Source organism: Anser anser (assembly GCF_964211835.1).
Source record: "Anser anser genome assembly, chromosome: 3".
NCBI lineage: Eukaryota > Metazoa > Chordata > Aves > Anseriformes > Anatidae > Anser > Anser anser.
The window spans coordinates 11,493,485-11,518,985 of record NC_139722.1 but is presented as its reverse complement, the minus strand read 5'-3'; the positions used below and the strand labels follow the sequence as shown (position 1 = coordinate 11,518,985).

The window sequence follows — 25,501 nt, the reverse complement described above, 5'->3', positions numbered from 1 at the left end:
TAATAATAATAATAATAATAATAATAATAATAATAATAATAATAATAAATGAATAGATCAGAACTAGTTGTTGTTATCTAGATTTTATTTATCACTCTATAGGGAAAAGAACTGGTGTAAAACTTGAATCTTAATCTCGGTTAAGCTGTCTCTCAGATACGATGCTTTTAAAGCATAATTTCAAACAAAGAGTAGATGAAATCCTTTTGATTTTTTTTCCTTCTTTTGTCTGGAATCTAAAGTAAATCAGGTAAAGAAAAGCTACAAAACAAGCATTCTAAGTGCTTGTTTTTTATTTTATTTCATTTTATTTATTTATTTATTTCCAGGGGGTTTATCCTTTGACTTTTTATTAGCTTCATGAGTAATGGCCTCATTAAGCCTGGAAGATACTGCTGGTGGGTCACAGAGTCCATCTCCCTGAATCACAGCAGGATTTATGGCTTTACTCCTGAGTCATTCCCAAAGAGATGGGTGGCCCAGCCCTCAATACTGAAGTGATGGTGGTTCCATGCCCCCTCTTGGCAGTGTCTACCACTTCCTGACTGCCCTTAGAGTTTATCTATATTTTTTCTAACATTTAACCTAAGTTTTCTCAACAGGGTTTCAGTTTCATCACATCGTGTTATCTCTTTGATGATGAATGTGAGCAATTGGTCTTCATCTGTTTTATCAAACAGATCTGTACAAAATAATTTATAAATTTAGGAATTCAATTTAGGGTTTTTAAAATATTTACTAAGCTTTGCAATACTTACAGACATGGACAGTGTATAAGTTGTAGATATACTTAATTTTATTATCTAAATTTTAAGAGAGATATTTCATTCACTGAAAACTTACAGCTCTTACAGCTTAGAAATTTTTAAATTGCTAGAAGGATGATTCAAGAATTGAAACGTTACAAGTACTAAATTCTGAAAATTTGCAGGCCCATGAAATACGGGTAATGCAAAAAAAAAAAAAATCAAAACAGTAGAAAGACTTTCCTAGTAAAAGGTAGATAAATATATGTACTTTAAAAGCTGAGCAGCCTCATCTGAAAATCTCATCTGGACAAACTAATCTATGCAGTGAATCTGTTCCCTAACAATAACCTGTCTCGTGTCCAGAGGAAAAGGTTATTCTAACAAAACCTTGATGCCTTTATATGAGCTACTTGCCTGCACTTACTTTTCAGTGATTAAACAACATAGCTTCTTCCTCGCTGTGATTTGTCTCATCTTAAATTACCCATCTGAGATGGATCACATGAATCATGCCTTAAAAGTCCTTATTTTTCTTCCCTTGTTGTTAAAGTCTGGAGCAAGCAATCACCTTATCTGACAGTTGCAGCTGTAGACAACTTGGGTTAGATGAGATGAATGCCTTCTTGCTGTCACTTTAACTGGTGAGTACCTGCAAGTGAACTTTTCTTTCTTTTTAGATTAAGATGTGTCTAATAGACAATCTGATGAAGCTGATGAAGTTGATCATTGTACAGAAGCATACTCCAGACCTTAGCTGGAAGTTGTCATAAAATCTAATGCTTCCACTCATTTAGAAATTTATTATGTTTCAAATTGAAATCTCTCTTTCTCTGTTCTCATATGAAAGCTGTTTAGCGTCTCTTATCAGCTAAGAAGACGAGGCCACTCCAGCAGCCAGGAAGCTATTTCCAAGCACTATCCCTAGTCCATGAAGGAGTTAAGTTTCTCTTGATTCCTGGGGATGTGGAGGCTTTAAGCATGTTAGCTAAATTTATTCAGAGGGACTGACTCTGACAAAATCTGTGGAATGGAGGCTGTACAGGCTGTAGATGTATTTAAATGTGTTCTCCACCTGCACACATGCACGCAGTGTTGTCCAACTCTGATGCATTTCAAATTGCTTGAAACTATAAATAGTGCTGCTGGCAAAACTGCAAACAGTAACTTCTGGACTAAACTTCAGACTTTGCACAGTAAAGTCAGTCAGCTCAGTGAATAGTACAGTTTGCTGGGTATAAGGTATGTTGTTGAGTCCTCTACTTCTCATTATCATTGTCAGATGTACTTCTGCTTAATCTCACGCTAGCAGAGTTTAAATAAAAAATAAAAAAAAAATATAAAAAATCCCAGTATTAAAAGCAAAAGTGATTATCCTGCAATCCCCAAAGGCCCAGCTATTGCCAGCAGTTAACCATTGATGTGTGAAGGTGACCTGGAGGTCAAAAGAGATTCCTCTAGCTAACAAGCTTGGTTTGTTCATGGGTCAGAGTTATGACTCATCAATTTCTACTTCTGGTAGGTGAGGGGTTATGACACTGGCAAAGTTTTGAGATTAAAAAGAAGGAAAAAGGAAGACAACAGCATTTTCTGCTGTGTAGCATTTGCCTTATGCCTAAAATCAGCTCTGTATAACCTGTCTATATTACCGTTATCAGAAAATTCATAGAAACTAGTCCTCACAAGATAGGTCCCTTAGTTTTACAACTATAGCTGAAGTTTTCATCCTGAATATGATTTTTCAATTAGAAAAGCATGACTAAGGCTCATGTTTTCCAGCCAGCTGTCCCAAAATTTCTAATCTTACATCAGCCACTGCCCTGCTGTGTGACTGCAGGCAATTTCTCAACTCATTTATTTTCATTTATGGTTATTTGTATTGCTGTATATCTAGGAGCCAGAGCCCTCTGTGCCAGGTGCTGTAAAAGAGAACAGAGAAAAAATCCTGCTGGAGAAAGCTGAGAATCTACAGCTAAGGGACTGGGATGAACACAGTCTAACAGTTGAAGAATATAAAAAATGAGTGACATAGTATCTCTAAGCATAACAAGCAGTTATCTTAACATGCTAGCAAGGTGACGGTGTTTTCTGTATCCACCATCCTAGAAAAGTGTCTTAAAGAAGGGGGGAAAAAATACAGTAATTTGGCTCCTATGGGAATCTCTTTCAAAAAGTAAGTGGTAGCATGTGAGCAAGAACAAAGGTGTTTAGAAGCCCACACGAGTCAGATACATGCAGACCAGCCGGGAACTGCCTTGCTGGTGAAGGTCTGTGGTTGTCCTGCTGATATGAGACAGGAGGAGGAGTGATGCCATGGGATGAGCTGTGTGGTCAGGGTGATGGCCTACAAAAACAGGCCATCTGGCAGGACTGCATTTGTCAAGGCCATGGAAGGACACAACGGTACTCAACACAAAATGTAATGATAGCTTCCTTGAGTAGCAGGCATGAGGGCTGAAGGAAAATGTATTTTAGAAACATTATGATGAAATAATACGTTTGAGATGCAGCCTGGATATGAATACCCACAGAAAAATGGTTCAGTGATTGCATGTAAATTATGAACTTAAATGGCAGGAATGATGGTAGCCTGGTGATGCTATTCTTTGACTTGTCAGTGCTATAATCTCTTTAGGGAAGGCACTGCATTTTCTATAACACTTAGCAGGATGTGTCCCCTCCTGCATCGTGGCAAATAGCTAATAGAAAATACAGTATGTAAATAGGTCCCTCAGCTCTGTTTAAAATCATTTTATGGATCTAGGTGTTGAAAAGCTCAATTTGAAGACTTAATTAAGAAAATAACAAACAAGGAAAAGGACCAAATAAATCCACAACACCTGCATATACTATGAATTCATTTTCCTTGGCAAAACAAACAAACAAACAAACAAACAGAAACCCTCATCTTCACATTTAAACTAACCCAACTGTTAAGCTGACCATCCAGATTTCATGTGATTAAATTTTATTGCTGCCACGTCCATACTCCTCCAGGATTTAATTCAAAATGTGAATCTTTCCTAAATCACAGCACTTAAACTTCTAATCTTGTTTGTTTGTTTTGATTAAACAAAGATGTTCTGCTTTTTTTGTAGAAGTGATGTCACCTAATTGACTGCATGTTGGTTTAGCCTCTAAAGCCATAAAATGTGATTCTGTTCTTTGTAGCTTTTAAGCTTGATTAAAGCAAGCTCCTCAAGTTGTTCTCTAATAGCAGGGCTCCCCAGAAATGGAGAGAGATTCTCAAGTGGTTTAATGTTTAGAAAATGAAGAAACATCTCCACCCCCTCATGTAACCACAGGAAACAAAGTATTAAAGTTGGGGAGGGGGAAAGAAGGGGGAGAAAGAAAAGTTCGTTCTCTGTCTTCCCCCCCAAAATGTGAACCACAAAGGACTGTCTTCCTTTCATGTTAAGAGATTTTCAGCATTTCATTTCCTTAGCTTTCTATATAGTATGAGCAAAACTCTTAAATCACTAGTTAGCGGTTTCGATCTAAATCTCATCATCTAATTATTTTTACAACGCATTCTTGGAAGGGTAGGAATGGTTCTGCCAGAAGATGTTTCACAATAATTAGAAGCCCCAATGGGTCTCTTAAGAATGTTTAAAGGGTTCCATATGCAGACTGCTATGGGGAACCATGCTGTACACAGCTCTTCATTTGAAGCAATAAGTCTTGACAGCCCTTGTTGTATTTTATTATAGCAAACAAAATCCATGCCAACCAATCAGGTTCCTGGATGCTTTGCGACTCTTTACTGGGAAAAATAACAACAGAGATCAGTTAACTACAAAGCTTTTCATGTTCATGCAAATATGGGCTGCTTGAAAGGCATTTCTCTCAAAGACAGTTCTTTGTGGCATAGAGATGGCACTGAAAGGTGATTCCTAGCAAATAAAACTGATTGAAAACTAATGCAAAAGTTTTTAGTTTCCATGTTTTCAATGAACATAGATAATTGCATTCTGATTTTAAAATGTATACACTGAAATATAATTTGATGATGTATGTAAGTGGCCAATTTGAGCAGCATAGACCTCCTCCTATTGTATGTGTTAGCCAATGAATAGCTGCTATATGCTTTTAGCTGAGTATGTCTTGCTGGCATAGTCTCTTTGCATATGGTAAGAAGTACCTGAAGAACAGGGGCAAGACAAGAAGGATTATACCACATACTGTATGAATTTCTTTGTACATGCTAAATACATTTAAACAATGTGTAACTTCAGGGACAGAAAGCTAGAGTTCTTCCACAATGAGGGATTAATTTATAACAAGCACATAGAAAAAGTAGGTAATTGAGGCAGACAAGAAAAAATAAAACTATCAATTCAAATAATTATTATTACTACGAGGGCTTAGAAAGAGAACACAACTTTCCAAAACATCCTTTTAGAAGTTCTGAGTCTCACATGTTGCTCTGACTTCTCAACTAGCTGTTGGGAAAACAGCTGAAGTTAACTCTTGGTCCCTGGGAGTAACAGAGCATTTTTGTAGATAAATAATAAAGTATGTTTTCAAAAAAGTGATTTGCCTGCATATGTTAAATATTTGTGGCTATATTAGGCGTGCTCAAATGTATGCACGCAACTGCATATGCCTACACTTTCAAACCTAGTCCATAATGTCTTGGTGTTAGGATACAAACACGTCTCCTGCGTCAACTCTAAAGTCAGTCATTGGCTTCACCCCTGCTTTTATTTTAAGTGAATGCTTTGGCAAGGACGCAGTTTGAGACATTATAGTATTGAACAGATATCTGCATTTTCTAACACCCTTCATTAGGAAGGTCAATTTTAAATATCATAGAATCATGGAGTCATAGAATGATTTGGGTTAAAGAGACCTTAAAGATCATCTAATTCCAACCCCCCTGACAAGTGCAGGGACACCTCCCACCAGAACAGGTTGCTCAAAGCCCCATTCGACCTGGCCTTAAACACTTCCAGGGACGGTGCATCCACAACTTCTCTGGGCAACCTGTTCCTCTGCCTCACCATCCTCAGAGTAAATAATTTCTTCCTTAGATCTAATCTAAACCTACCCTCTTTTAATCTAAAGCCATTACTCCTTGTCCTATCATTACCTCCTCTGACAAAGAGTCCCGCCGCAGCTTTCCTTTAGGTATTGGAAGGTCCCTGTAAGATCTCCCCGGAGCCTTTTCTTCTCCATGCTGAACAACCCCAACTCCCTCAGCCTGTCTTCATAGGAGAGGTGCTCCAGCCCCTTGATCATTTCATGGCCCTCCTCTAGACTCACTCTAATAAGTCCGTATCCTTCTTGTGAGCTGAACACAGTACTCCACATGAGGTCTCATGAGAGCAGAGCTGAGAGGGAGAATTACCTCCCTTGACCTGCTGGCCACCCTTCTTTTCATGAAGCTCAGGTTGGCTTTCTGGGATGCAAGCACACATTGCTGGCTCTTGTTGATGTTCTTGTCCACCAACACCCCCAAGTTCTTCTCATCAGGGCTGCTCTCAATCTATTCTCTGCCCAACCTGTATTTGTACTTGGAATTGCCCTGGTCCAGATGCAGGACCTTGCACTTGGCCTTATTGAACCTCATGAGATAATATATATAATAAATTATGTTAAATAATAAAGTAGTTACTTCATTAATCACCTGGTAACCCCTACCTGTTGTTTCCTTTTAAATGATTTTTATATGAATGATCAGAAATATATCCTTTAAATGAGACCTTACCATTCTGTATTGATAACAATTCTCCCCTTCCCTATAAGTTCTCCTTATTTGTCTCCACTCTTACTTGTGATACAGTTTCAGATAGAGCTTTTTATTTTGTTAAATTCCTTAATCTTATCAATGTAATAAACTTTCTTGACTTGATCCCCCAGTTCCTTATTTTGTCTCTTAAAAATCCCAAACATTATTTGTTTCTATTTTATTCTAAAATCAGATTAATCAGCTCATGATCACTTAATTCAAGAATAATTTTTATATCCATCTCTTCTATGAAAACCTTACTCCTCCCACCTTATTCGCAACCCTTCTGTTACATTCCTAGGCTCAGGGGTTCCTGAGGAGAGGGCTAGTCATCCCAGGCCCAAACTGTTCCAGCTGGAATTGGTAGAATCACTCAAGTGATTGTATCAACCGGCATTTTTTTATTAGTGTATGTAGTCCTTTTTTCCATCCCAAGCCAAGACATTCCACCTTCCCACTGTCATTGTACATTTTAACTTAACTATTTTCAAATTGACTGTTTGTTTATACTCAGACAATTCCAGGTACTCGTGAGATAGCACCTCTGTTTTGAGGAAGTCTAATCTATAAACATCCTAAAATTCCCTGAGAATTTCTATTCAAAGGCTGTTTTTTGACCTCTGATATTTTGTCATGCATTCACTCTTCTTGTTTAAGGACTTGGAGGGTCTTTGTCTTTTCAGATCTTCCATAAGTTATCAGTCAGTTTTTATTTATTTCATCTAAAGACTGGTCGAGACATTCATTCCAGAAAAAAAAAAAAAAAGGCTAGTTTCCAACTCCCATCTAGATCCTCTTGAAACTCAGACATACATAAAATCCTGGAATAATTTTGTATTCTTTCTGAATCCTCACCCTTGAAGGCCTGTTGGGTGATGAATACCGGCTATCTTGAACAGTGTCTTATTAGTAACGATCCAGGTCTCTTGTCATGTCTTTTCCATTCTTCCACGTCTCAGAGAACACTTTAAAAGAAAATAAATTTTATTGGGAACACCCTCCAGAATATTCCACAACATTATATGTTCAATCAACTTCATAGAGGAGTGATCAATAAGCTGTATACAAACCATCACTTTGAAGTTGAAACATGAAACAGAAAAGCATAATACTTTAAAGCATACCTCTCTGAAAATAAAAGACATCTCTTGAACTATAAGAATGTTAAATAATGTAGGTTGGAAAGAACTTTGGGAAACTGAACCCAAGCAAGCAAGGCTAGATTACAAATTAACTCAGGTTGCCTTTAAGATTAGGGTCTTGTCATCTCAGGTTCTGGGTAACTCCAAGGATGGAGATTCCATGGCATCTTTATGAAATCTATTGCACATGTAATTGTCATAGCTGTGATTCTTTTTTTCTGTTAAGCCAAAATCTAATTTTTTGCAATTTTGCGTATGTTGCCAGTTTTTCTTTCAGTGTCAACCTGTCAAAAGCATCTATCTTCTCCACATCTGCCCAATGTTTGGAGAGAGCACTTAGATTCCTCTTAAGTCTTCCCTTCTCCAGATTAAGCAAACCCAACTCCCTCAGCTTTTCTTCATGTCACGTGCTGCAGACCCCTTACAATCCTGTAAGTTCTCCACTGAGCTTGCTCCAATTTGCCAATGCCTTTTTTTTTGTTTGGAGGACCCAAACTGGACACTGTGTTCCAGCTGTAGCCTCATGAATGTAGAAACAAAGGAAATAATTATTTCCTTTGATCTATTAGCCATGCTCTTGCTGATATAGACTGGTATGCAGTTACGCTTTACTTCTGGAAGGGTGCAGAGTTCAGTCATCTGCAGCTGAGAAGGTAAAGAGCTCTTTCCAGTAATGGAGTAGGAGTTTTACACTGACCACTCTCATGATATTTTGTACCTGGGAGGTCTCTCAAATAGCTGGCTTGCACAGCTAACCAAGGTGTCACACAGAGATTCCATGAAGTTGTCATTTGTGGAATGAATTCTTTGCCCTAGAGATAGGGATAACATGCTGATTTGTTGGTGTCTGTTAAAAAAAAAAAAAGTCTCCCCACCACCAAAAAAATATTTTTTTTTATAAGAACCAAACTGTTTAAAAATATGTCTTGTTGTTCTTGAGAGTTTAATGACATTATTTTAAAATGGTGTGATTTTAAATTAAAATACCAAATATTTTATTTTAGAAAACATCAAAATAAAACATCAGTTTTACTTGTGGTTTTTCTTCTCTTTTCTTTGCTAAAATAGATACCAAAATTGATGCTTGCATGTATGATATTTTAGCTCACTTAGATATTCCTGTTCTGGGTGAAACGAGCTTAAAGTTAAGATCCATCTTGAGATCCATCAGTCAGTCTGCTATAAGTTTTATTCTTATGCTTTTTGTTAGATGTTGATTTGTCTAATAGAACCACGCAAATTTTGACACTCCTCAAATGCAGCTCGAAGTGAAAGTATGTGGAATAATGATCAGAATTTTTCTACACAGAAAAAATAAACTGTTTTATGGGTGGGTGTGATTTGCAGTTTTGACCAAATTTAGTTACAATCAAAATTGTTAAACTGAGTGGGATACAGGTTTGTGGCAGAGTTTGCTTGTGTCTTTCAGGGCAAAGCGGACAGACTCATTGCCCCATTATTCTGGAAATCAGTCTGGAGTCTCTAATAGCTCACTGAACCAAGCAACCCTCTGCTTGTTTCAGTACTAAGCTCTCAAGGACCAGTTTAGGACTGCCGTGATTATTTATGTGGAACGAACCTGTAGCATGGTCAGCCTTTGTTATGTTTACAGGGTTCAAGGTCTGATTTAATCCCTCATGGAGCTCTTCTGTGCTACCTGATTGTTTGTACTGACAGGAAGGAAGGAAGGAAGGAAGGAAGGAAGGAAGGATTGCGAGCAACTGGTAACATTGATTAGAATAAACAAGATTTTGTTTTCTTTATTTCATAAGAGGTTTGGATACATGAGAATATAATTCCCATTCTTTATACAGTGATCTCACATTGTCAGCAACAGTCCTCAGCTCCTCAGTGGAAAAAATCATCTCATTTTTAGGAGCAGCAGAGAAAGAACAGTATAGTAAAGGATAAAGGGAGTGTAAGAAAACATTGTACATCAGCAAAAACAACTAGAAGTGGGGACTGACAGACCCATTTCCATGACTTTTGTGTGGGAGCTAGACTAACAAAAATATAGTCTAATGGACTAACTCATGGCATCACACTAGTGTAAAAACTCAATAGTCTCCTTGCCACACATAGTACCTGATGATTTAATCATAATTAACTCCACAACCTTTACATCAAAGAGAATCTTGTTTTCATTGGTGTGTAATATTTCCAGTAAATACTAAAAGCAACATGCTGCTTGTAAAATTTGCATCACGTTTGGCCCTAGCTAAAGTATATACTCCAGACTGCTGTAACTGAAGATAATCTGAGCTACTTTAGAAAGCCCACCATAGTGACAACAAGTTCTAGGTGACTGTTTCACTCATTACCACATAAATCAGAACTTTTGGCCTCAAATTGGAGACCCCAGTGACTGCCATATCCCTGCATGTACCATTGCTGTTTTTTCAATTTTCATTTAAGGCAAGAAATTCAAATGATGGAAGTTACCTGAATTTATTTAACACAATAAAAATCTCGATGATTAACAAAATGCCACTGGGAGCAGCTTTTGTAACCAATTAATTGGCTTCCTGCCTGCAACTCTTGGGTAACTATTTGCAGATTAGAAGAGGGAACTAAATATGAATGGTGTCTTGAAAGTAAAAACATGACCTTTCCCAAACAACATGACGCAAAAATACTAAGCGGGAGATAGCCCTGCAGTGTAACTTGAAAGAAAACCACAAGTTGTGTTTGCTTTTCAACATCCACAAACTATTATTCTGTAATAACAGAGGGAAAAGTTTTCTCCAGGCAACCCTTCCAGTGGTTGCAAACTGGAAATAACTTCCAACCACTAAATGATGTGTATTTTTTTTAAAATTTTATTTTATTTTATTTTATTTTTTTAATGCATATCCATGTTTGCATAGCAGAGCAAATGTAGTTCGTACTTCTAAGGATGTATCACTCTGACTGCTGAGCAAACTACCTGACGAACAGAAATATGCCATGAGCTGCACCCCAACCCCTAAGGAAAAAAATCTCTAAATGTAATTCTTGTTAGACCAGAGACTTTATATGATTTTTCTGTTACTTGCTGTGTTATCACAGGCAAGTCACTTGTAGTATTTCTATATGCCAGCACTTTAAAATGTAATCCAACAAAGCTGGGAAAGATGGTGCAATGATTAGGGCTTGAGTTAGGTTTTATTTTCCACTTTCCCCAATCAGTGGATCTTATTATTGCATGAAAACAAGCAGGACAGTCAGAAGAAGGGAAAACCTGTTGCAATACTAAAATCTTCTTTAAAAGAGAATTTTAATATCAACGTTTATATTTTAATTTTATGAACCTAATCCTATATTTATTTATTTTTTTTCCTGAGAATAATATTTCTAATGAACTAGCTATTTTGGGTATTGGTTACTTACTTTTTCCTTCAGCTATATTACAGAAAAGGAGGTAATTAGGACCAAATCTTGGGATTTAGAAAGGAATTACCAGCTGTACCAATGTGCACTACCAACAGAAAATCATCCTTGAATAAAGGAGGATTAATTCTTTCTATCAGCAATATAGCAGACTTGCTGATTCAAAGGGTTTAGGGACAGAAAGGACTCTCTTATTATCTAGCCTGAACTTCCATAAAATACAGAATCATAAAGTCATAGAATATTCAAGTTGGAAGAGACCCACAAGGATCATCAAGTCCAACTCCTGGGTCTCCAGAGGACCACACAAAAAATCAGACCCTATGTCTGAGAGACCCTATGTCTGAGAGAGTTGTCCAAACGCTTCTTGAACTCGGGCAGACTCAGTGCTGTGACCACTGCCCTGGGAAGCCTGTTACAGTGCCCAACCACTGTCTATGGTGGTTTAACCCAGCTGGGCAGCTGAGCTCCACCACAATCACTCTCTCACTGTCCCTCTTCAAAGGGAGGTCCCCTCTGTCCCTCTTCAAAGGGACAGAGGGGCAAAAATAAGATGGAAAGGGCTCAAGGGCTGAGATAAGGATGGGGAGATCACTCAACAATTATTCTCACAGGCAAAACAGACTCAGAGTAAGGAAATTAATAAAATTTATTGCCTATTACTAACAAGCTAGAGCTGTGAGAAACAGAAAAACAAACTAAAAACCACCTTCCCCCCCATCCACCCTTTTCCACCTCCTCGCCCCGAGTGGCACAGGCGAACGGGAAATGGGGATAGCAGTCATTCCTTGATGCTTTGTCTCTGCTGCTCCTTCACGGTCACTCTCTGCCCCTGCTCCACGTGGGGTCCCTCCCACGGGATGCCGTCCTTCCCGAACTGAGCCTGCGGGGGCTGCCCACAGGCAGCAGCTCTTCAAGAACTGCTCCCACACGGCTCCGTACCACAGGGTCCATCCCCCAGGAGCAAACTGCTCCAGCACGGGTCCCCCACGGGCGGCAGCTCCCCCCAGACCCCTGCTCCTGAGTGGGCTCCTCTCCACGGGCTGCAGCTCCGGCCCAGGGCCTGCTCCTGCGGGGGCTCTCCATGGGCTGCAGCCTCCTCCAGGCCACATCCACCTGCTCCACCGGGGGCTCCTCCACGGGCTGCAGCGTGGAGATCTGCTCCATGTGGGACCCATGGGCTGCAGGGGGACAGCCTGCTCCACCAGGGGCCTCTCCACAGGCCGCAGGGGAACTGCTGCTCCGTGCCTGGAGCACCTCCTGCTGCACTGAGCTTGGGGGCTGCAGGGCTGTTTCTCACTCCTTGCTCTTCCAGCTGCTGTTGTGCAGCATTTTCCTCCCCTTAAATCTACTCTCACAGAGGTGCAAACAACATCTCTTAATGGCTCAGCTCTGGGCAGTGGTGGGTCCCTTTGAAGCAGGCTGAAACTGGCCCTTATCTAACATGGGACAGCTTCCGGATTCTTCACACAGAAGCCACCCCTTCAGCCCCCTGCTACCCAAACCTTTCTATGTAAACCCACTACACCCTCTCGGTGAAGAACCATTTCCAAACACCCAGCCTGACCCTCCCCTGTCCCAGCTCCATGCTGTTCCCTCGGGTCCTGTTGCTGTCCCCAGAGAGCAGAGCTCAGCACCTGCTCCTCCGCATCCCTCGTGAGGAGGCTGCAGGCTGCCATGAGGCCTCCCTATAGCCTTCTCTTCTCTCAGCTTAACATTCCAAGTGACTTCAGCTGCTCCTCACATGCCTTGCCCTCCAGACCCTTCACCATCTCTGTAGCCCTCCTTTGGACGCTCTCTAACAGTTTGATATCTTTCTTTTACTGTGGTACCTGAAACTGCACATGGTTCTCGAGCAAAAGCAACTACATTTTGTACATTAAAAGCCTTGCATTTTGGTTTTTGACTTAAGTATCCAGTCTTGATTTGAAGTTACTGCAAGCTGGAGAAAACAACACTTCCCTTGCATAGAAGTATCGCATTTTACCCTTCTTTCCATCTTGTCCCCTCCACCTTACTATTTATTTATTTATTTATTTATTTTTAATTTCAAGGATTGTATTAGATGCATGAAAGATAAAACCTCACATTGAGTTGGCTATCCTTACTATAGTAACAGCTTCTATCAGCTCGAGAAGAACCCAGAAAAAAAATAAAAATAAAAAATAAAAATACCCATAATACCCATAAGATCTGATTATGGTTCAGGCAGATTAATCATAGAATCATAGTCTCATAATCATAGAATGTCTTGGTTTGAAAGGGACCTTAGAGATCATCTAATTCCAACCCCCCTGACAAGTGCAGGGACACCTTCCACCAGAACAGGTTGCTCAAAGCCCCATTCGACCTGGCCTTAAACACTTCCAGGGACGGTGCATCCACAGCTTCTCTGGGCAACCTGTTCCTCTGCCTCACCATCCTCAGAGTAAATAATTTCTTCCTTAGATCTAATCTAAACCTACCCTCTTTTAATCTAAAGCCATTACTCCTTGTCCTATCATTACCTCCTCTGACAAAGAGTCCCTCCCCAGTTTTCCTGTATGCCCACTTTAGGTATTAGAAGGCTGCTGTAAGGTCTCCCCAGAGTCTTTTCTTCTCCATGCTGAACAACCCCAACTCCCTCAGCCTGTCTTCATAGGAGAGGTGCTCCAGCCCCTTGATCTTCATGGCCCTCCTCTGGACTCGTTCTAATAAGTCCGTGTCCTTGTGCTGGGGGCCCCAGAGCTGAACACAGTACTCCACATGAGGTCTCATGAGAGCAGAGCTGAGAGGGAGAATTATCTCCCTTGACCTGCTGGCCACCCTTCTTTTCATGAAGCTCAGGATATGGTTGGCTTTCTGGGCTGCAAGTACACATTGCTGGTTCATGTTGAGCTTCTCATCCACCAACACCCCCAAGTTCTTCTCATCAGGGCTGCTTTCAGTCCATTCTCTGCCCAACCTGTATTTGTGCTTGGAATTGCCCTGATCCAGATGCAGGACCTTGCACTTTCATATTACTTAGTTCATTTTATGCTTCACAGTGGAGGTACAGAACAGCTTAAAATACTTAGGATTATTGACATTATCCAAGATAAGATATAACTGCATTTGTAAATAATTTGAAAATGCAGCTACAAGCTCATTTATAATCCACTCATCCATAGGAAGCCATCAAATAGTTGAAATTAACCTTTCTATTAATTTATTTATTTGCAAATTGTGTTAGTCAGAATGCACAAATGTTCCATATAGGATAGGAAGAACATTACCAACAACTTTTCCAGGTACAGTGTTCTTTTGGTATGTGACCTGGCAGAATGGCCTTCTGTTAGTGACATTCAATTGAGTTTTAATGGAAATTGCATGCCTTTGAGCTATCTTTGAATATGACAACTGAGATGTGTGTATTCCTTCCTCTCTTCTTCGTGTTCTTTCTTATGTATGTCTTTTGGGCTGTGGCCCTATAATAAATTACATATGCAGAGACCAGTATATTTGAAGCAGTCCATTGGCTATTTTAGAGCTCTAAATGAGGGTGGAGGTCCATCCAATAAAGTAATGATCAAGTCAGAGATGTTGGACAGTAAACTATTGGCAGAAGAGACGATCTTCATTTGTGTCATGTACAATACGGGGCATATTATGGGTTGCTTTGTCTTTTCCTCTTGTTATACAACAAAATTATATATAGAAACCACATGGGCACAGTGGGGTTCCAAACAAGCTTCTTTACTAAATATAGAGAGCATATGAGAGCAAGTTACTTATACATGGTATTGCTCAAACAAGCCTTTAATGAATGCCACAGCATAAAAAAGTGCAAAAGTGCTCACAGGCTACTTAGAGAAATTGTACTCTGTCCACTACCCATTCCAATGTCTTACATCACCACTTGAAAAAAGCAAAAAAGAGAGAGAGAGAGAGAGAGAAGAAATTGTCAGAAAATAAAAATGGGAATTGCTTCTGAGTAAATATAATTAAAAGAAACTGTCATGAAATGGGTAAGTGAAGATTGTTGTAGTCAGAAATCACATAGTTTTTCAATAATGCCAAACCACCAGCTTTAAATAGAATCTGATTTTCATTAATAATTCTGCTTTCCAGTGTTTTTTGTTTTGTTTTGTTTTGTTTTGTTTTTTATATATGTATAATTTTTTCAGCAGACCTTATGGATCATATGTAACAATAATATGAGACATGCCACAAAATATCCATTTTCAGATGAAATTCCAAGATTTTGCTTAGTTTTATGAGCACTGGATTCAAACTCTGTCTGGATTTGCCAAAATGCTAACCATTCATTAACTCAAGTTATCAACAAACTTGAAGAAAACAGCTATTTGCAAAATTATATGTGTATATATATGCATATATGCGTGTGCCTCTACACAAATATACACATATGTACACATGTATGTATGACTATATAAATATTATTACATCTCTGGAATAAAAGGCCAAAATATCAGCAATATACATAACATTGAAAGAGATGAGTCTGTTTGAAGGCCCAAGAATGAAAGACAAAATATCTGAGGAGCATTTAACATTCTAAAAATGTAAATATTCACACTGTCACAACCCCAATCTCTGTTGCTACCTACAAGACAAGCTCAAAACATAATGTAATTTAACTAAGCTAGCTACTTTGAGTTATGTTTTGCAGTCTTGATTAATTTCTTCATAGACTTATGGCCAATTTCAGACATATTGGACTCTGCTGACTTTTGGATATTGTAAGCATCCTTATCCCCTGAACAATAGATCTACTGAATTTTAAGCTGATATCTTTGGAAAGCTAAGAGTTATGGATACAACTCAGGCAGTCTAAGTCAGATACTTCCTTTTCATATCTGAATGAGTCATTCCAAAAGTGTTTAAGTCATCTAAACTTGTTCTAAGTAAAGGAAAGTGGATAAAGGTGAAAGCATGAAGGAATTCTAAGTGCCTAAAGTCTTGTGAAGAACTCCTTTAGGACTTCAGACACCTCCTTTCATCTACCCATTTTATACGAAATGAAGGCAGTAGACTTAGGAAAAAACACATCAGGAAGCACCTACTGTTAATTTGTAAATTGGTTAGTCAAGTCACTCCAATAACTTAAGTACAAGAGATAGTCCAGTACAAGAGATACGTGGATATACTGGAAATAGACCAACAAAGAAACATGAAGATGATGTTTCCCTTCCCCCAGATGAAGGGACCGGAATCTCTCCTACGAGGAAAGGCTGTGAGAGCTGGGACTCTTCAGCGTGAAGAAGGGGAGGCTCAGGGTACATCTTGTCAATAAATATCAATATCTGAAGGGAGAGTGCAAAGAGGATGGAGCCAGGTTCTTTTCAGAGGTGCCTGTGACAGGACAAGAGACAATGTACACAAACTGCAGCACAAGCAGTTCCATCTGACCATCAGGAAGCAATTCTGAACTCTGGAAGCTGATGGAGCACTGGCACACGTTGCCCAGAGAGGTTGTGGAGTCTACCTCCAGGGAGATCCTCAAAGGCCCATGGTCCTGGGCAACCTGCTCTTGGTGGTGCTCGTTGAGCAAGGGGATTGGACCAGATGGCCTCCAACCACAGTCATTCTGTGATTTTATGTGTAAGTGCATACATATCCCATTTTATATTTTACAAGTAGAAGATATTGTGAGACTGTTCTGGTCCTATTTGTTGGCTGTTATGATGCTAAACAAAACTCCCATGTAGCTCACAATACGGTATTACTCTATTTTATTTTCTTTTTTTTTCACTGTGTATCTTGATTGTTCAGACTCATTGCAGATACCATGGACTGAAGAGAGCCCAAGTGCCATACATGACCCACTCAGCTTTCAATTAAACATAGACAAAACCATTTTTTTTTGGTATGATTTCCAATATTACTCTTGGTCAGTATAACATTTAGCTAGGTATCTTGGTCTAGTAGACTCACAGTGAAGAGTTGGAAAGAGTAGTGTTACAGACTTTTCCTATATCCTATGAAAATGTCCTGCCTGTGAGACTGTAGCTAGCTGACAAGAGTTAGACAGGAAAAAGCCTGAATAACCATCTTCAGAGTTAACCAGGAGTAAAACAAACCTTGACTACTTCCTCTGCTCCTTGGCCTGTCTATAATGACACCCATAAACAATAGACCAACTCTCTGGCCTTGAGGCCAACTGGATTTATCTGTCTGTGTGCAATCCCATGGTCTCCGCAGAACAAGGTAGCCATGTCATAAATTCTGAACTATGTTTCGGAATTGTTTTGGAAAGTGCTAACTGGGCCCAAGCCAAAACTTTGTTAGCATCCATGCTATCAGTTTAAGGGCTTAAGTGATCAAATTTTATTGCCCACAGCCAACCCCCCCAATCCACCTTAATTTATTAAAATAATCTTGGTCTTTGTATCTTAGAATGCAGAACACAAACATTCATGGCCATGGAAGAAATACACCATGTTTCCTCCAGCCCACTAGCTGTACATTGTCATAGCTCCTACTGAAAGAGGGAAGTTTTTTTTCTTCTAAGATTGTCCTGTAACCTCATAGTTGGGGCATTAGGAAGCAGAAGATTCTGCTTCAAAGTTTTCTCTAAAATTAAATTATCTTTACTACATTAAGCATATTAGAATCCCTATTGTATTTTGGATCCAGGATGAATAGATTTGTGCCATAAACAAATACTTCATTGAAAAGGAGGAGTTCAGACACACAATGTATCCAGTCTTTCTTACTGGTTAGATTCAGCATCCTTGTTCTACTTTGACCATTGTTCATGTTTAGCCTGCAAACTTATCTTTGGAGACAATTAACAAGTCTCCTTTACTAGCTTCTGGAGCCTCGTTGCCTACTCTGGGCACTTAGGCTAAGTGGTAGTGATCTTGCCCTATACATTTATTCAATAATTATCCTTGTTAATGAAGTTATTTACTCCAGCCTAAAACAGTCTCCCAGATGTGTTTTAGATTTTAATACTCTCAAAGTAGAAACCTGAGACAAAATTCTGCTGTATATTTCACTAGTAAAAAATCTGGAACATTTCCATTGATGGATTTCATGGCTATGTTTGTGGGATGTATTCTGGACTATCTGTTCATTCTCTCAGCACAGTGTATTTGCAAGCAAGATAGACCCTCTTTACATCCACTAAAACATTAGCAGAATCAAACAGCCTCTGTAAAACATTTGTATTTTGACAAATCGGCAAATTTCCACAAAATATTTTTCCTTGGAATTTTTATGATCAGCTTACCCATAGTCTTTTTCACTCATGCATGAAAAATGCCAAAAAGCTATATAAATATTTAGCTTGATTTATGATTGTTTTCTGGGCTTGAGAAAGGCTGTGAAACAGCTAAGAAGAGCAAAGAAATCACAGTCCAAAGAGCATGTGGCAAGGCATCAACTGCTGTTCCTTATTAATCCCTAAAGTACATCCCAGCAAAATTAAATAAATTAGTTTAGCCTGTTCAACAGGCCTTACCGTTGTCTCCAAAAGGAATATCTCCTACTGCCTCAGAATCAACTGAAATGTAGATCATCAAATTGCTGCAATTGGGAAGATATGATTAGACTCTGCAATTGTTCCATGTTCTTTCATTTCTGCAGTGATCTATACAGATTAATTCCATGCAAAAGGTATGAAAATCTAAAAGAAAGGCTTTCCTCACAGAATTTCCATCCAATTTTACAACCCAACATATTTGGAATTCTTTGAATAAGGTTTAGAAAAGCATCCAAGCTTTCTGATGTTCCTCCCTAAATTACATGGGATGCTGGGGACACATTAAAGGATTTTAAAGGGTAGGAAATGTACTATATCATTTTTTGAGTCCATAAGTGATTTTCTCTTCTTGCCAACTGTACTCATGAGACTCAAGGGCACAAACAGACAGCCAAAGAGCATTTTTAATGGATTCTTTCACATAAAAATATCATCTAGTTCTGCTGCCCATGCTTATGTATTTTTCCCCAAATATATGCTGTAGTAATTACTTCTTAAGGAAAAGAGAGAGAAAATGTTTAAGTACCAAGATGTGAGTTTATTTTTAATAATCCCTCATGTTCATTGTGTTATGTGTCCAATGGCCTTTTAAAAGTTTGGCAGCCAGCCTACAAGTATAACACTAATACTGTGGGCTCTTTGTGTTACTGGTAAAATTTTATTTTCAGGAATTTAAAAAGATATTAGTGACACAAGCCATTTCAACAATAAGCAGGTAGCTAACATGTTACGGGAAACAATGAGTTTGCTATTAATTTGTTCACTCAGCAGCACATGATAGAGTGAATTTTCAGCCTCATTTGGAGGAAATTTTTTAACACTTTCCTTCTATTATTTTGGATAATTAAATTTCAAATATAGCAAGTTTCCAGTAGCTTTCAGTCTGAAGCTCAGCAATACAATTATTATTATTATTATTATTATTATTATTATTATTATTATTTTAGGATCTGTGTTTCTGCTGGTTTTAGAGAACTCATTTTTTCAGGTTCATGCAAGGGTTTGTTGACTAAAGTTGCAAATATGATCTTTTTCATCAATTAACAAAAGAAAAGAAGCTGCACACTCAGGATATTTTCAGCAAAACTAAATATAATTCAAATGTTTCACATGAAAGATAACCTACAGATAGTGGCACACTTACTAATCTATAAAGTACAACATCAAATGCATGCATGTCACCATGTTTTGCTCTTATAGACAAGCCCATGTATCTGCCTTCACTTACTGATTCCATAGCTGTGGTTCAGTCCTGCTGCATTGGGGTAGCATAACATAGGAGACAGTGGCACAGCTAAACACTGGGTCTACTATCTCAAAAGTCTCTTCTAGATGACTCATTTGTGAAAAACTTTCAGCAGAAGTGTGGACAGAGATATGCTTTGACCAGATACTAACACTAGAAGTCTTTTAAAAACTCCTATGGATATTAAACCAATATAAGCAGAATGAATTAGAAGAATGAATGAAATCAGGGAATCACAGAATGTCTGAGGTTGGAAGGCACCTCTGGGGCACATCTGGTCCATCCCCTGCTCCAGCAGAGACACCCAGAGCAGGGTGCCCAGGACCACGTCCAGGTGGCTTTTGAAGGTCTCCAAGGAGGAGACTCCACAGCCTCTGGGCAACCTGTGGCAGGGCTCGGTCACCTGCTCAGCATAGAAGTACTGCCTGATGTTCAGACAGAACTTGTGTTCTTCTTCTCCACCCCAGTTCTTTCAGCCTTTGGGTTATCAGCCTTTCCTCCTCATTTTGTGTCGTTTACAAACTGCAAATTCTAAATATTAAACAAACATTCTAAACATGTAACAGTTATTATATTTTAAAATTAGATAATAGTCTAAAGAATCATCTTGCTGTATTCTCAGGTGAATTTTATGAAACATTTTCTCTGGGAGAGAATGACTTTAAAAATACATAATCTTCTCTTTAGCATTAATGATACTCATAATGCAATTTACTAAAAAGAAGGACCAGAAGAGTAGAGAGGTGCAGTGTGAGAGGTCTGCCTGCAAATGTGGGGACAGGTGGACCAAAGTTCAGTTCAGCTGCTCTTTGTCAGTCACCTGTAGACAAAGGAGTTCATGTGTGACCACAATTGGACCTACTTTAGGGCTTTCTTCTAGCAAGGATCTGTTTATCCAGGACAAGGTGTAAAAGGAAGACATTAATGGTCCAGTGATGAAATGTGCAGTCATGTTTGTAAGCTGAAAAACACCACTGACATGGCTAAGTGCTGTTAACTACCTGAATTAATGGGCATCATTGCTTGGCATAGCTCTCTAGTTTCACACAAGCTACTGAATGCATACAGAATGATAGTTTCTGTCAGTGTAGTTCTTAATTTGATTTAAAATTGTGACCATGAGGTAAGAAGTTCTGAGTCTTAATACCAACCCTCTGGGTTAGACACAGTCCTGCAAAATTCTGATTCAAAGTTTTTTGTGGGCTTTTTGTTTTTTTTTAGTTTAAGATTTTATATTGAATTTAAATGGCTCAAGACTGCAGAACTTAAAGAAAACCAGATCCTACCACTTTATGGCCTCCTTTCTTGTTTGGTTTTACGGAAGTTAGAAGCTGTGCATGCTCAGCATTTCAAAAGGCAGCCTTTTACTGCATTGTAGTAGTAATTGCAGTGAACCATACCAGAAGGGTTGAACAAGTCACTGCATGACAACTCTATCTCCTGCTTCAGTTGTAATAATCAGTGAGCTGTTTCTTGATTCATGACACTGTCTAAAAGTCCTCTGCTTCTCACAGTTTAAACTCCTAAATCACATTGTTGGGAAGATGCTTCTTCCCACCTCCCTCCCATGGTCACATAGGTATTGTTTTTTGGTTGGTTGGTTGGTTGGTTTGGTTTGGCTTGTTTTTTTTTTTTTTTTAAGAATACTAGAAGTTGAATATGATGAAGCTGTTCCTAAGCAGAGAAAGACAAGTTGGTAGAAATTTGGAGACGAAGTCTCTTCTTGGACTAAAGGAGGAAAAATAATTTTCTTCACATTTGTGTTATTCAGTAGTTTTCTTATCTCCTGTCGAACCTGAGCAATTGCACAACAAACAGGATGCCTATGATACATGGAGTAATAATTCGTGTCAAGAAGATAGCTGATGTTAATAAAGAAGGGGGAGATGTGGGAGTGTGGCCATGGGGGTCGACAAGCCCCATGGTTGGTGATAACATCAGACTCTTAACGATGAGGCCATCAGGAATGTAAAGAGTTTAGAGGGAACAAAGAAGGGTGATTCAGGAGACCTTGCCGTCTCGGGTTGCTTGTTCTCCCGCTGTTAAGGCACGGAAGTTGCTGGGGCTTTGCTGGTTGCCGGGCAAAGCTGTTTGACCAATGAAGAGTTAGGGGAAAAGGACTGCTGTGGGGCGAATAGTATAAGAAGGGAGGCTGTCCTCAATATGGGATGTAACACATATATAATGACGAAACGCGGAAAAAGACGGCCTCGCATAAGTTAGTGTCAATCACATTTTGTTACTTTCGCGAACCTTGTGGAGGGCACAGCATGCGCAGAAGAAGAGGGAGCCGGTCGACACCGCCCCTGCGGTCTGGACGAGATAATTATAATAGGAAGCGGGGATAATCATACATATGTATAGGCGTACTCGGGTTTCTTATGAATATGTAAAAGCAATGTTCTATATATTTAGAAAGTTCGACGGTTGTCCGTGCGTGTTGGTAGAGCGCAGATTTCCCATAGAGCCAGTGCTGTTTACTTGTGTTTTATAAATACTACTAAATTTAGATTGAGTTGTATCACATTTATAACAATGCCTATGGGACTGGAACGGAGTTTACAAGGAAACACCTAACTTCCAAAACTTTGTTTTTCCTTTTTTTTCCTTTGTATATTTTTACCATATATGTTAAACATATAAATAATCCACGGAAATCAGTCGTCTCCAATTCAACCCAGGAACATTGCTGTATTTATGGTACAACACTACAGCTCCAAACAGTGTAGTAAGTACTATAACGCACCATTATGTGATCAATAGACAAATCCATAGGATGTAAGGAGCTGGGGCTGAAGGAACATGACCCAGGTTAAAGAATCTCCTCGGTAAATCCACTAACAATCTGACTATTTTGTAAAAGCCAGTGAACACCACATTCTTATCAAATAAACAGAACAAAACAAAAACTGTTTTGAAAGATAACAAAAATGATTATAGCTTGTGAGAAGCCTTGTCCTGCTAGAACACATGAACTGGGCTTCAGGCATGTTTATGGGTTTAAACCCTTTAGGGAACTTTGGCATCATGCAGCTGAGTTTCTGGATCCCATTAAGACCTGGGTAGATCTGGGCATGCAGACAATGCAGAACTGCAGGTGCCTAGATAACATCCAGGTCCAAATGTGGTGAGCCTGATGAGTCCAGATGCTTTCAGAGTTACTCAAATGTTGGGTGGGGATTGACATGGGAGGAGGGAAGAGAGTGAATTTCAGTCTGGGGCATAGATGTCTAAGGAATATATAAAATTATATGTCATATGAATACATTTCTCCTTTTGTTAAGTCTTTCAAATGCAAATATAAGAGTAGACAAGATAGCCCAAATTCTACGTATATAGATGGAAAATATTTTGATTTATGCTGATGCAAATAATAGAGGAAGTTATTCCAATAACATGAAAAAAGAGTGATTCAACACTTTCCCAAGAAATAAATTATTCTTCCTCCCTCCCCCCATGGAAGAGTTAAGAATAAGCTAAGTAGATACCAAGTTTGGGGACTAAAATTCTTTGTTTGAGAAAGCAAATAAATCAATGAACATCAGAGAATAATGAGAACCAGATTTCCCTAAGTTAATTTCTGGAATATATCATGGTTTTGGCTAAAGTCTGGTATAAAATATTCATGATGCAAAAATACTATCACCCATGGTAAAATGTATTTGTGAACAAAGAAAAGGAAAAATCCTATACTGTATATGGGGCCAATTTTTTTTTTCCCCTACTACAATGTTGTCAATCTGGAATATTTCACTTACATATATATATATACATTCATATATATATATACACACACCTATAAATATACATACACCTATAAATATACACACAATCATGAGCAACTTTGTTATTACTGCAATGCTATACTGTTTCCCAGAAGGCAGTAAATCAATGTGTTGTAATTAGAGCAATTATTTACTATCAATCTGCCTAGATACCCAAATTAAACCCAATTAAACCTTTTTAGCACCGGTGAGTTTGTCTTTTTATGCAGTAAGGCAAGTACAGTCTGAGAACAGTGGAGATGCTGGGACAGCCCTTAACTAAACATGCTCTGACTGTTTTCTTGCATCATAGAATAGACTAGACATTTAATATAGTGATAAGAGGCTGCTGTGCTGCCTGTGGTCCTTGGAGCTAGGTGAGTTGTGAAAGTAAGAAAAGCCGGACACAACTCAAAAACTTGTGCCAATCCCTGGAAAAACAGGATATGAAAATGAAATTTTAGGTCCTTAATTTTTACTGGTGGAAGTCTGGTCCCAGGCAGCTGAGGGCTGCCCACATCTGTCAGTGCAGGCAGACCTGCACTAATTGCCCCTGTGCTGAGGGATTTCCAGTCCGGATTACACAGGATTGTTCGGCACAACCCTGTGCCTATGCTGCTCTGCCTGTGTTACCTCACTGGTCTGAAGCCCAGCCAGAAGAATCCCAGGTTTGCTCTTGTGCAACATAGCAGTGCAATATGTGATTCATTACGTTATGGACAAAGAGAATGTGCCACTTCTCTGAACACTTCTGGTCCTCTTTCTATTGATTTAGTAACATCATTATTGACAGATCAGTCCTTTGGAATATTACCATTGTTCTACCCTGTACTCCTGCTGCAGATACAAAATCAAGTATTTCCTCTGCTGGCTATGAAGAACAAGGTTCTACCATCTCTTCCACATTCTGTCCTACTTAGACTGGGGCTGCTCTCACAAACATAACAGCATAACTTCCATGTAGAATATCTTAACCATAGAGCACTAGGATTTCCATAAAAAAGGCACATGCCAAGATACTGCAGGGGAAACTAAGGCATGCAGAGTGAGACATGAATGGCCTTCGGTTACACAGCCGAACTAAGACAAGCAATGCTTTTTGAGGCAAATCAGAGAATCACAAAATGGCTGTGGTAGGAGACCGTCTGGTCTAATCCTCATGCTCAACTAGCACCACTAAGAGCAGGTCACCCAGGACTGTCTCCAGACAGCGTTTGAAGATCTCCCAGAAGGCTTCACAACCTCTCTGGGCAACGTGTGCCAGTGCTCCATCAGCTTGCACAGTACAGAATTGCTTCCTGGTGGTGGTCAGACAGAGCCTCTTGTGCTGCAGTTTGTGTACATTGCCTCTTGTCCTGTCACAGGGCACCACTGAAAAGAACCTGGCTCCATCCTCTTTGCACTCTCCCTTCAGGTATTTATAGGTAAGATCCCCTCCTGAGTCTCCTCTTCTCCAGGCTAAACAGCCTCAGTTCTCTCAGCCTGTCTGCGTGCAACAGACGTTCTAGTCCTCCAGTTACTCTATGGCCCTACATTGGACTCTCTCCAGTATGTTCATGTCTCTCTTGTACTGGGAAGCCCATAACCAGACACACTACTCCACGTGTAGCCTCACCAGTGCTGAGTAGAGGGGAAGGATCACCTCCCTTGACCTGCTGACATTACTTTGCTTAATGTAGCCCCAAGAATACCTCTAGCCTTCTTAGCAGCAAAGGTACATTGCTGGATCATTTTCAGCTTGGTGTCCACCAGAACCCTCAGGTCCTTTTCCGCCAAGCTGCTTTCCAGATAGGTGGCTTTTCCAGCTGACATGTCCTGGTACCTGGGGTTGTTCATTCTCAGATGCAGGACTTTGCACTTCTCCTTGTTGAACGCCATGAGTTTGTTGTCAGCCTAACTCTCCAGCCTATCAAGGTCCCTCTGGATGGCAGCATGGCCCTCTGGTGAGTCCGTTGCTCCCGCTATGTTCGTGTCATCTGCGAATTTACTGAGGATGCATTCTACCCCATCGTCCAGATTGTTAATGAAAATGCTT

General features: G+C 39.5%; 1 long non-coding RNA gene across 7 annotated transcripts in view; it reads left to right on the top strand.

Moving 5' to 3' along the window:
* Positions 1–8,535: 8,535 nt before the first annotated feature.
* Positions 8,536–25,501, top strand: part of LOC310897804 — a 48,118-nt gene continuing 31,152 nt past the window's right edge. For 2 of the 7 annotated variants that reach the window (XR_014582595.1, XR_014582596.1), the window contains exon 1: positions 8,536–25,409. This is a non-coding gene — a long non-coding RNA (uncharacterized lncRNA). The remainder of the gene's footprint in view (positions 25,410–25,501) is intronic. The other 5 variants (XR_014582597.1, XR_014582598.1, XR_014582599.1 and 2 more) reach the window with 5 other exon arrangements.